General features: G+C 34.5%; 1 protein-coding gene across 1 annotated transcript in view; it reads right to left on the bottom strand.

Moving 5' to 3' along the window:
- Positions 1-2,873, bottom strand: part of LOC134707079 (unconventional myosin-Ia-like) — a 69,656-nt gene extending 66,783 nt beyond the window's left edge. Inside the window, exon 1 of the mRNA XM_063566570.1 lies at positions 2,752-2,873. The gene's annotated coding sequence lies outside the window, so the exon portion shown is untranslated. The remainder of the gene's footprint in view (positions 1-2,751) is intronic.
- Between the last annotated feature and the right edge of the window lie 10,518 nt (positions 2,874-13,391).

Genomic DNA, 13,391 nt, shown 5'->3' with positions numbered 1-13,391 from the left:
TAGTACAAAATGTAGTCAGCTAGATAATAACAATGACAAGTATTTCAGCATTTATTAGTTAGAACACAAATCTAGGGTGCTCGCATAATGCAGCTTAACTGCATAATAACATTGTCAAAAAGAGGACAAATGGGGTAATCACTCGAGAGTCTAATGATGATTCCAGCAAAATTTGTCATTCTACTTGGATTTCTTGATAATGAACCGAAAATGAAAAAAATTAAGAAATAATTCATGGGGGCTTGAATATATCGTGATTTTACCACAGGTTGGCCCTTTATGACAAATATTTTACCCTGAGCGATAGCGAGGGGTAAAATATCGGCATAAAGGGACAACCCGTGGTAAAATTTAGATATATTCAAGCCCCCATGAATTATTTCGATTCTAATAAGACAAATACGGCAATTCTTTTGAATCGAAGCGTTCTAGGTGGAGGCAAATATTTGACGTTCCCATAAATTAACGCACTTTTAGATTGGCGGTAAAGAACGGAGGAAACAGAATAAGTGACATGCTCAAACTATTTACAATAACATATTTAGATAAATTTGGATGAATTTTAATGATAATTTACCTATATATCTTCTATGTATATAAAAAAAAGTGCTTATACCACATTTTAGCATCGTTTGTTTACGTTTTTTTGTTGTGATGATTTTCGGTATCAGAAGCGTGTATTTTCCTGTAAAATGCTTAAATTATCACGTCATTATTCTATGACGTCGTGTACTTCATTCATAAACAATCATGTGACGTGGGAGTACAATCGGAACAGCCCAACCAATATATTCATATTTTACCACGGGTGTGTACTCAAATCGTTTGAAGGACGTCATGTTAGAATAATACATATATCTTTTATCCATCCATAATCTGAAATATAACTGGTTGGATATTTTTTCAAAAATAGGTGCGCATTTGTATACATGTAGATATGCACATAAAATCAGTGAAAAATAATCTTTAATTTATCTTCAAATCATTAAATCTCTTATTTCTTCTAGACAGATTTGTCCTGGAAAACTACATGCTGTTGATACAGAAATTTCCTTTGTGATGAAAAGTAATATAACTTCAATTGATGTTCTTCATATCAAAGTCAGCCAGTGAGGCCTTCAACATGGAGCAAAAAAATAATCAAATACCTCACACATTTGCATCTCAAACTTATGGTAAAAATGTAACCATGTTGTATACAATTGGCTTGAATTGCAAATTTACTTATTAAAACTTATTACTTTTAGAGCTATTTTCAAGGAAGTAATAAAACTGTAGGGATTGCAACAACACTTGTTGGCCAAAAATATAGGGACACTGACTGCTTAAGAGGGGACCTGCTCTAGTATTGCTTCAGTGATTTCCATTGCAGCTATGTAATCAACCAAATTTTCATACAAAAGGGAGCAATCTGCTTCTGCCGTCTGGACATGCAATTGTGGATATATTTAACTGGCATACATGTAGACCTAATTGGAAACAGTCCAAGATGACATTCATGAATCAGTCCTCAGCAGTTTAACATTAACTAGTCTTTGGATCAAATCTCACAGAAGATCCCAGAAATGCATTTTCTCTTGTCTGATATGGCTATAATACAGATCCACAATGGGTGTATGCACATATGATTATGGGATTCCAGGTTTTTACCACTCTTGGTGAAGTAGGAAAGTTATGTGTCATTTCAATTTGGCGACATATGGATAAAAAAGATTTGAACAATAAAACATGATTAAATACGCAGAGAGACAGTTTAATACAAAACAACATGTGTCAGTGTAGTATGTATTGCAGATAAATAGTGGTTTGCTATGGTATAATTAACGGTTGGTACGAGTAAAAAGAACGGTTTGATTCGGAATAGTATGAATCGCCCCATTGTCTCCACTGTTAACAATTTCTTGTTATTAATACTTTCTTTACCATGTTTATGACATCAAGTGAATCGATTATTTTTTTTGTTTTGTTTGGTTAAATAATTCATTGGTCTGACCATCAGGCCAATACCTGGTTGTGTTACATTTGTATTAGTAATTGTCAGACGAAGGTCATGTACATGTAGCAGTTCTTGAATCGAATTTGGATCTATTCTTATAATAAAGTTTTTGAAAGAAGCTGGATTTTCTGCACAAGGGTCAGCCATGAGGGCCTTAAACTGGCCATGAATAAGTCTTCAGAGAACCCAGTTTGTAGTCCATATAAGCTCTGCCGCCAGTCACTTCTTTATACAGTTGTACATGTACATTGTATGTCATCAAGTAGCATGTTGTGCCATATCAGTATCCAATTGACAATTCCCATCAAGCATCAACTGTTCATTTTGGATAATGTAATGTATACCTCTATGCCAAGACACAGAAGGTGGGGTCCATAAGTAAGCTATACATATTAATACAGAAGCTTCCATAGGCAGTAATATTCCGTATTTTGTCTTGTATTGTATTAATTACAAAAGACTTTACCAACCCTTTTGATTCCTAGGTATCTGTACTGCAACGTAATGAAATTGTGCTGTTCTGTGACAAATTCATAATTGATCATGATGATGATGATCATAGTGTATCTTTAACAGAAGGGGCAGGACCTTTTTCAGGATCTAAAGCTTTATCTATTGACTTTTTGTGTTATTATAATGCATCTGAGTCATTAGACGAACTACTTCGCCGGTTATGAAAATAATCGTTTTACCCAATATACAATGTTCTGCACCTAGTCAAATTAATAGGCAGATTGGACTACATTCTGACTTACCAAGAGCAAAATTTCTGTAGCTTCTTCTCTTCAAAAAGCAATTTTTCTTTAAATATTAGTTGCTGGAAAATCTTGGATACCAGTTTTGTGAGAACCGGAAACAGATTTTGACAGAAGTTTTGCGCAAACTCAAACTTCCAAAAAGATTGCGATTCAATCGTCATTTTCAAACAGACTACAGCCTAGTCGAGCATGCCGATGAAAGCGGACGTGGACATTTTTGCAGAGAGAATGATCCTTCAACATCATTGAATAGTTTTGTCAAATTCGTTTAATGGATAAATAATAATATCCGTACATCGTATATGTGCTATTCAAATCCATGGTTTGAGATCTTCTTCTTTAAGTTTTCCAGTTTTCCATCTGAATAAAGATGATTAATAACTGGTGCATACGTGGCCTATTTCACAGGCACTTGTTTCTATCCATTGGAAGAACCACTATCAATGTATATTTACGAGCTTCTCCTAAAAATACGTTGATAGTGGTTCTTCCAATGGATAGAAACACGTGCCTGTGGCCTATTTATTAAAATTAAGTTAATATTTTATTTATTTACCGTGAACGGTGCAAAGAACAGATGTAGTGATTAAAACTATGTACAGAAGATGACGTTTTTAAATAATAGTGGATTTTTTTGTGTATGGGAAAAATGAAAATCTGTACGAGTCTTTTGATGTATAAATGTGTCTGAAGGTGTGAGAATGGTGTTTTCTGGTTCTGGAGTCTGATGGAATGAGAATTGGGCTAGATGGTATAGCAACAAGATGATGTGTGATCTTGTACATCATAACCAGTCGTGCACGCAGTCTGCGTTGTATTAAAATAGGCCAGTTTAGTGTGTTCAGCATGTTTGATACACTACTAGTATTATGATACCTGTTGCAGGCATACCGAGCAGCTCGCCTTTAGACCATCTCTATCTTGAAATAGATTCTGAAGTGTGGGGGTCCCAAACTGAGCAAGTGTATTCGAGTTTGGGACGAACAAGTGCTTGGTTTGCCTGGCTCTTAATGTTTTGATTAGATGTTTTCAGGTTTCTTCGAAGGAAGCCAAGAGTTTTGTTGGCTTTTGAGATATTGTCATCTATGTGTTTGTCCCATTTAAGGTTTGATTGTAATATGATGCCCAAGTACTTAGCAGATGTAACAGTTTCTAGAATATGATTATGAAGAGTGTAATTATGTTGTAAAGGTTGACGTTTAGTTGTTACAGAGAGAACATTACACTTGTCTGGGTGGAAGGCCATCAGCCAGTCATCTTCCCATTTTGCAGCTGCGTCAAGATCAGCTTGCAGTTTTAGGCAGTCACTCTGGGATTTAACTGGCATGTATATGCTACTGTCATCAGCAAATAGTCTTAGTTTGCTATGTGTAAGGTAGTCTGGAAGGTCGTTGATATACGCCAAGAATAAGACTGGACCGAAGACAGTACCTTGAGGAACCCCAGAGGTGACTGGGACTGTGCTTGATGATCTTCCATCCAGAACAACTGTCTGGGTTCGATCGGAGAGAAATGCAGAAATCCAATTTAAAGTGTTTCCATTTATACCAAAATAGTGTAATTTGTATAGAAAGTGACGATGAGGAACTTTATCAAAGGCTTTCGCAAAGTCCATTATTACAAGGTCTGTTTGTGTATTTGAATTGTTTGTGGATTGAAGTTCTTGGATGAAGGAGAGAAGTTGTGTCTCACAAGATCGAGAGTGCCGAAAGCCATGTTGAAGGTCGTACAAGATGTTATTTGAATCGAGATGTTTCATAATATGTGATGTTACTATGTGTTCCATTAACTTGCAGCAAATACAAGTGAATGAGATAGGTCTATAATTGACCGGTTTATACTTATCCCCTTTTTTATATGCTGGTGCGACTCTAGCGTGTTTCCAGTCGTTAGGTGTAATACCAGTGTTGTAAGATTTGTTAAAAATTAAGGATTTAAAAAAATGTTTTTCTTGTTAATTTGACGTCTTAATTTATCAGATATCCACGGTAGTCGATGTTTGTTTTGTAGGATCTTAGATGGATTATGTTTTTCGACAGAGCTGATGAGTTTGGTTTTAAATAATTCCCATAGCTCATTAGTGTTAAGAGAATCATAGTTGTCAATGATTGTTTTGTAGATGTTACCTATGTCAAGTTTAATTTCGTCCCAGTTGGCTTTGTTATACTTTTATACTTTTTGTGGAGTTTCTCTTATTCTCTTAAGCCAGATGTCTGCTTCGGCATAGACAATATCATAGTCGCTTGAACCTATTGGTGGTAGTGTGGTTACTTTGTTGATATATGTTGGGTTACTAATCATTATTAGATCTAGTATACGGTAATTTCTTGTTGGTGTATTGACAATTTGATGTAGGTTTGTGTCATTCATTATATCTAAGAGATTTTGGTGAAGTTGTATGTAAGGTTTGCCTGGTATTGTGCTTGATGTTGACCAATCAATATGTCCCAAGTTAAAATAGATATGTGGTCAGATGTGAGCTATTTGTAGTTTCCATGTAGTTAACTACCAGACCAATATATTTGATGTCTATATAATAACTACATAATGCTTCTTATTTTGTTCCTCCTATGGTCTTCTTCTTCTTCTTCTTCTTTGATATAATAGTTGAACTCAATACTTGATCCCTACGTGAGTTGCTCAGGTAATGTCTATTTATAATAAAAGATCAAAGATAAAAAAAAAAAGAAGGAAAATACGGTGCATGCTGTACAGTTGGTGTAGGAAAGCTTATATCGTTGATATGTCAAGTCAATACACTATTATTGCCTATAAAATATTAGCTGTATTTGTAGTAACAACATTCCATCATCTAAGTAACAAGTGTCTTGAAAGCTTCAGTAGTGGGAACTTTCACTATCGATTCCGGTAATTTATTCCAGGCTACTACTGTTCTTGGAAAGAATGATCATTTGAAGTACTCGTGTCTTGGGCTGAAGATTGTGTTTGCCATGGCATTGTAGTGTCTAGATGTTCTGTTTGGGATGAAAATTTCAGGAACTCTCAAAGATCAAGCCATCCTTCAAAAAGGAAACGATGATAATCCGTCGGAAGGGGACGATAAATGGCTGACCCGTGTTAAGAGAGAGCCATATCTCCTGCACGTTAAAGACACCCTTGTAGATTTCGAAAAAGAGTAGGCTAATGCCGCTACAAGGCAGCACTCGCACCCGCAAAGTGGAAAGGGATTAATATAAGTTCCAAAATTTGTTTCCCAATCCACTCTAAATAAATATGTTTTAACTAGATGCTCTGTTTAATGAAATCAAGTAACTGTTGGAATTGCTACTAAAAAAAGGCATAATCTGATGTTCACTCTTCTTTGGTATAGAGTATCCAGTTAAACTTGCTTATCATGCTTGTGACACTTGATTTGTTACTGTAGTACTGGTAGTTGAAAATATACAGCGAGCTGCTCTTCTTTTTACTCGCTCTATTTTGTCTATGTTTCTTGCGTATAGGGGTCCAATATGGCTGCCCTGTATTATACCTTTGGTCTTACTAGTGAGTTGACAGCATTGGTTTTTGTTTGCTGTGGTGCTATTTTTGTGTGTCTGCTGGTCATCCCTTGTGCTTGATTTACACTGGCTACAATGTTGTTTATGTGTAAGTTCCTGCTTAGATCATCTTTGATGGCAAGTCCCAAGTATTTTAAGTCTGTGACTGCTTCTCGTTTTTTTCCCGTGCATGTGATATTTTTTTTTACTAGCGTTTTAGATCGTGTTAGAAGCATCACGTTACATTTTGCTGACATTAAATTCCGTTTTCCATTTCTATTGTCAGATCTTTTTGTAGGATGGCTTGATCTTTGATAGTTCTTATCTGCCGGTAGACGGTGCAATCATCAGCAAACAGGTGGATTGTTGACTATATGTAAGTTATTAGTGATATCATTGATAAAAATTTAGACAAGGGCAGGTCCAAGTGAACTTCCTCTGTTGTACTCTAGATGTGACGCCCGCTTTGTCCGAATACTTATTTCCCAGTACAACTGCCTGTGTTCTGTTGTCTAAAAATGCTGTGATCTATTAGCGATGTCTCCCTCTTATCACATAGTGTCTGAGCTTGTGTAGCAGGCGTAGATGGCTAATATAAAAAAGAAGGATGTGGTATGATTGCCAATGAGACAACTATCCACAAAAAACCAAAATGACACAAACATTAACAACTATAGGTCACCGTAAGGCCTTCAACAATGAGCAAAGCCCATACCGCATAGTCAGCCATAAAAGGCCCCGATAAGACAATGTAAAACAATTCAAACAAGAAAACTAACGGCCTTATTTATGTAAAAAAAAAAGAACGAAAAACAAATATGTAACACATAAACAAACGACAACCACTGAATTACAGGCTCCTAACTTGGGGCAGGCACATACATCAATAATTTGGCGGGGTTAAACATGTTAGCGGGATCCAAACCCTCCCCCTAACCTGGGACAGTGGTATAACAGTACAACATTAAAAATGAACCATAACAATTAGTTGAAAAAGGCTTAACGCATCAGATAAATAAAAGTTGACGTTGCCGGGTACTTATAAATCCGGGTACTTTATCAAATACCTTTGCAAAGTCCGGGACTATTATATCTGTTTGTGTTTTGCACAATTTTATTACTCTCTATAACTAGCATCTAACTCCGGAAATATTATTTCTTTAAAATAAAAAATAAAAAGCATTCCGAGGGTATTGCATACATGTAAATAAACATGTTTCAGGCAATTGAATTGGGTCTCGCACGATCTCTTACTTCTATGGTAATGGTTCAATGGTGGAACTCCAGCAGTTTCTTTCCTATTGTATTTTAAAAACGAGTAAAAAAATCTTTGGATTTGGGTTATCATACGGTGCTACTATGTTTGATACATAGTTCCCGTTGCATTTGCGTGTTTCTACTGTACTAGATGTTTCAGGTTTTTGTTGTTATCATTTTTTCCCGTTAACTTCTGTTTTTTTTTGTGTTTTTTTTTTTTGTATAGTCGGTCCCTTTTCCTCATCATCCTACACAGTTCTATGGTTATCAAAGGGTATCCATGTTGATGTTTAATTGTTCTCTGTAGTATATGCTCTTTAGTTAGTTTATGTATATTATCTTTAAATTCATTCCACATTTTGTTTATATCTGCCCTATATTGATTGTTTATGATAAATTCGTTTCCAAAATTGTGCTTTCATATATTGGTATACTTTTCTTGGTGTCTTATTTTCTTTGATTGGCTGATGTTTATTTGCTACATTTCAGATTTTTGTGCTGTTGATTAAAAAAAAAGTCCTGTATAAAGTCAGGAAGATGGTCATTGTAATATTATAGTTCGTTTCTGTGTGTGTTACATTTTAACGTTGTGTTTCTTTTGTTTCCTGTTATATTTGAGTGTGAATTCACATTATTATAAAACGTGTCACGGTACTTTTCTTTCCCAAATTCATGTATATTGTTTTGATGTTATATTTGTTATTCTCATCAGATTTTGTCTAATGCTTAGTTCGTTTCTGTATGTGTTACATTTTAATGTTGTGTCGTCATTCTCTTATATTTAATGCATTTCTCTCGGTTTTGGTTTGTGACCTGGATTTGTTTTTTTTTCTATCGATTTATGAGTTTTGAACATCGGTATGCTACTGTTGCCATTATTTAATGATTTAAGTTTACCAATATGTGATAATTTTAAAGGTTAAGGTGTGGCAAACGGTGAGTGAAACTGATTGTTTAGTGCTTCAGCCTGATCTGGATGGTTTGTTTTTGTTATACCATTTACCTTTTATGGTGATACACCCATGTTTTCACTTTTCTTGGATTTTTTTTATAAATGACAAAGATTTCTTGCTAGGTTTACTATCTTTCAGTTTACTGTCTTCATTTATAAAATTTTCTATATAGTTCCAGTATGATGTTCTTAGCTTGTGTTGCACTTGGTGTTTTGAGGATTTGTGCTTTTTGATAATATCTACTAGTAATTAATTCTCTGTTTTTGTTGACTTTATCTTCTGACATATCCTGTCTCTTTTTCTTAGTAATCTTTATTTCTAGTGTTAGCCAAGAATTTTTTTTGTTTCATTATTTTAGATGGAACTTTGCAATTTATACCGTAGAAATCGATTTTATTAATGTGGTGATGGTGTTAATGCTTTTGCAAACTCCATTTTAATGATGTTTGTTTGAAAGATCTTATTATTATAATTTGCTAGACCTGGTCTAAATGATGAAAGCTGAGTTAAACAGGCACGGAATGACGGAAAACTAAGTTGTAAGTCATATAAGATTTATTTTTTTCTAGATGTTTCTAGATTATTGTTGATCTTCTCAACGAGATTGATTTTCTCGCTTGAGCCGTAACAGCGAAAGCGAGAAAAGCAATCCAGTTGATATGACACGTCTCAAGCGAGAAAATCAATCGAGTTGAGATGACACGGCTCAAGCGAGAAAATCAATCTCGTTGAGATGACCAATTAATGATAATCTGTGTATCGCTATTTTATCTATGACGACATTGTCAATTTCATTAGTAACACCACGTGCCTCCTTAGTTTCTAGCGATAATGGTCCATCCCAAACGGATAGCATGATTTGAAAAAAATATCACAAAAAAGTTCAAAGGAAAAATGCACAAAATACCGATAATACATTATATTACTATTTACAACATGTTCTCATAGTTTTCAGCAGATGCATGTTAATGATATTGGGCGATAGTTTATAGGATCGCGGTTGTCGGCGTTTATGAATGGTGGATATACACTTGGATCTTTGCAGAGTTCAGAGATGTTTGGAAGATGATTGATGTCTTACTTTCTTTTTAAAATGTTTCCATGGATGAGATTAGACCAAACTGCTTTGTTGATATTGATGTTGATTAGAAGCTTTTCTTTGCCCTGTTTTCGTATTCTAATATAAGGCAGGGGCGGATGCAGGAATTTTCGAAAGGGGGGGGGTGCTAACCCAGGGCAAAGGGGGGGTGCAAAACATATGTCCCGATACAAATGCATTGATCGGCAAAAATAAAGGGGGGGGGGGGCTGCACCCCCCCGGAACCTCCCTCTGGATCCGCCACTGTTAGGCATCTGTGGATGTACCCTTTATAGCTTGTTGTTCGGTGTGAGCCAAGGCTCCGTGTTGAAGGCCGTACTTTAACCTATAATGGTTTAATTTTTAAATTGTTATTTGGATGGAGAGTTGTCTCATTGGCACTCACACCACATCTTCCTATATCTATGTAAACTGACGCCCTTATCTGGTATTCTGTCATCTGTTACAGGTGTGAATGTTTTTTTTTTTTTTTTAACTTTTCATATAATATAGTATTAGCTTTTGCTTTTGAATCAGACATAAGTGAGTCCTCTTTCTAAAGGGTGGTATGGTAGCGGTTTATTTAACATTGTCATAAAGCGCGAGATTTGGCTAATTACAAAACCAGGTTCAACCCACCATTTTTTTCTTAAAATTTCCTATACAATGTCAGGAATATGACAGTTGTTTTTAATAATACGTATTATATATGTTGCATTGCCGTTTGATTTTCGTTGCACTTAAGTGTTCTGTTGTTTCGTTATTTTCCTCTTATAGTTTATGTGTTTCTTCTGTTTTAGTTTGTTACCCGGATTGTTTTTTCTTTCAATTGATTTATGACTTTAGTGTTTTGGTGTAACTGAACAGATTTTTATTAAAGGAAATTTTCATTGTTGCTTTTGTATTTCGTGTTTGAATTTTTTGAGTTGATCTTGTTTCCCTTTGCCTTTCAATTTTTTCTTTTGATATTTCTCTGTGCTTTTTCATTTCTCTTCTAAGACTGTTTACAGGTTTAATGTAGCTGCAAATTTTCGGCTTGACAATAAATGCATATTTCGGCAATAACGTTTATCGAAAGTCTGTATGTTTTTCGACGGCAATGGCGCCCCTTGAATAGCACACTTGTTCTATATTGCTTTGAATACTAGTTTAAGGTCAAACTCAGTAAAGACCCAATTACGGAATTCCGTTCCATCGATAAATTCAATAACACTTCTCGTTAACTTAATTTTCGTTAAATAATCAAGAATTCTTTAAACAGAACTTATTTGAATAAATTTGATTTTTTTTCAGTTGGTCTTGTTTCCCTTTGCCTTTCAATTTATACTTTTGATATTTTGCTTGTACTTTTTCATTTGTCTTCTGAGATTGTCTGTTATCCAAGGTACATTTTTGCTGAATCTCATTATTTTCTGTGAAGTGTTCTCAGAGATAATGTTTTATAAAGATTTTTTACTAGTAAACCAAATTGTATTTGTATCTTCAATATCCTTACCTTAGCCGTATTTGGCACATTTTTTGGGGAATTTTGGATCCTCAATGCTCTTCAACTTTGTACTTGTTTGGCTTTATAACTATTTTGATCTGAGTGCCGAAACGCGCGTCTGGCGTACTAACTTATAATCCAGGTACCTTTGATAACTATTTACACCAATGGGTCGATGCCACTGCTGATGTACGTGTCGTCCGCGAGGGTATAACCAGCCGAGTAGTCAGCACTTCGGTGTTGAAATGAATATCAATTATATGTTCATTTTTATAAATTTCCGGTTACACAGCTTTGAATTTTTCGAAAAACTAAGGATTTTCGTATCACATGAATAGTTTACCATAGCCATATTTCGCACAACTTTTTGGAATTCGGGGTCCTCAATGCTTTTCAACTTTGTACTTGTTTGGCTTTATAACTATTTTGATCAGAGCGTCACTAATGCGTCTGGCGTACTAAATTAGAATCCTGGAACCTTTGATAACTAATTATGCATAATCTTTTAATACGTTCATCTATACCCTCTTTTACCTCTACTACCAGTTTGCGTTTTAATACACATATATATATATATTTAACGTGGCTTGCTTTGACATCTTTTTAATGATAATAAAGATTCTTCATATATTCAATCATGGTCTGCCTCTCGTAATGATGGCATGGGTTCAGTTTTTTTCAATAATTGCTGAATAATTTGTTAACACAAGATTAAATATTTTATCATTTCGAGTTGGTAATGAATGGTCATTTATTATGTCTAAAAAATGCTGATGTTGTTTTTGGTTTGTTTTTCTATGGATGAAAATTGATGTTTCCCAATTGATGTTAACACAGCTCACCCAGTTCGAAGCATGTTTTGGGATGAATTCATAAAAAAACATGATGAAATTTCAAAGTGTTAGGTCTATTCCTATAATGCAATATAGTACATTGCATTTCTACAAATATTGAAATTTAAAAGCCAAATAATTATCTAATGGTATTCATAACTAGTAACATGTAAATTGCACAATATTCACTTTCTGTTTTCCCTTTTTTAAGTTTTGTCATCTGCCAGCTTCAATTGAAAACCTTTCTTGGTTTTTTTTTCAAAAATAAATGCTAGAATTTGGTTAACCGGGGGTCAAAGAACGTCTTGTCCTTTTTCTAAAAAAGTTCATCGGAAGATACCAATAACTTGGTGATAAATATTCCGTATAAACTACCAAAAAAAACACGATGATCTTGAAGTATTGATTCTATGTACTGACGTTGTTTATCATCTTAAAATACTCCTATGGTCTGGAAAATATATAATATAGATGAAAATTGAAATATCACCGATCTTTGATGTATCACGTTTCAAATAAGATATACAATCCGTAAGTGAAAACCGTAATAAATGATATCATCATGGTATTTATTTATATATGGATTGGAATTTGAAAAGAACAGCATATTCACCCGAAGGAAAGTGATATTCGCCGTTTGTTTAAGTTTCTCTAGCCTTGGTAAATAAGACTAATATAATCTTAGGATAAAGAAGTCCTCGTTTAGACTGACATCCTTTTATTTACCTGTCTCAGTAACGTTTCGGTAATAAAGTTTAACGACAGGTTGTATGAGTTAAACACAATAATGTTTTTTTTCGCACACCACTGTTAAATGCTAGGTAATGATTGAGGTCTCAAAAACCCGCCTCATAGTTTACATGCTTTGTGTGTCTGTAAAAAGTCGGGAAACAGTAATGCAGTAGTAGTCGTTGTTTGCTGAATGCCTTTTTTCATTTTGATTGTTGTTTTTATTATTCAATTGTTTCACATTTTGTCATTACGAGACCGTTCACAATTTTCTAAATAGTATGGGATTTACTCATGCTTGATACGATGAACTGTAATGGTTATCATCTTTGTCCATTAGTCTTTTTGGATAGGCGTCTTAATTTCGTCTATCTGAGAAAAATAAAAAAAATATAGGAAACTACAAAAATTTAAAAAGAAGGACAAAAAAAATTGAAACCAAGGGTCAGTAAAACAAATATAAGTCAAATTAAAAAATAATTGTCCAGAGAACAATTGAAGGTCTTTCCACCACTAACAATATATTTTCATATGAAAACGTTGAAATTCACTTTAAATGTCAGTTCATATGGCTTTATGAGGTATAAATATGAATTTAAAGCAAAGGTCATAATCTAGAACGTCACATTGGCATATGACCTTGACCTTAATTTCAAGGTCCTAAACCAAGGACCTCAAATCGAAAGACCCTAGGTCTTTTATATGTATGGTTAATGCGTCATATCATTTTAGACATTATTTTAAATATAAAAAGGGAGAAAACTCCCATTTAAGGTCAATTCACCCTCACAATCAACATTTCAA

The sequence above is a fragment of the Mytilus trossulus genome, chromosome 2, assembly GCF_036588685.1.
Source record: "Mytilus trossulus isolate FHL-02 chromosome 2, PNRI_Mtr1.1.1.hap1, whole genome shotgun sequence".
Lineage (NCBI taxonomy): Eukaryota > Metazoa > Mollusca > Bivalvia > Mytilida > Mytilidae > Mytilus > Mytilus trossulus.
The sequence above is the reverse complement of the archived record's forward strand: the minus strand, read 5'-3'. Positions and strand labels throughout refer to the sequence as shown.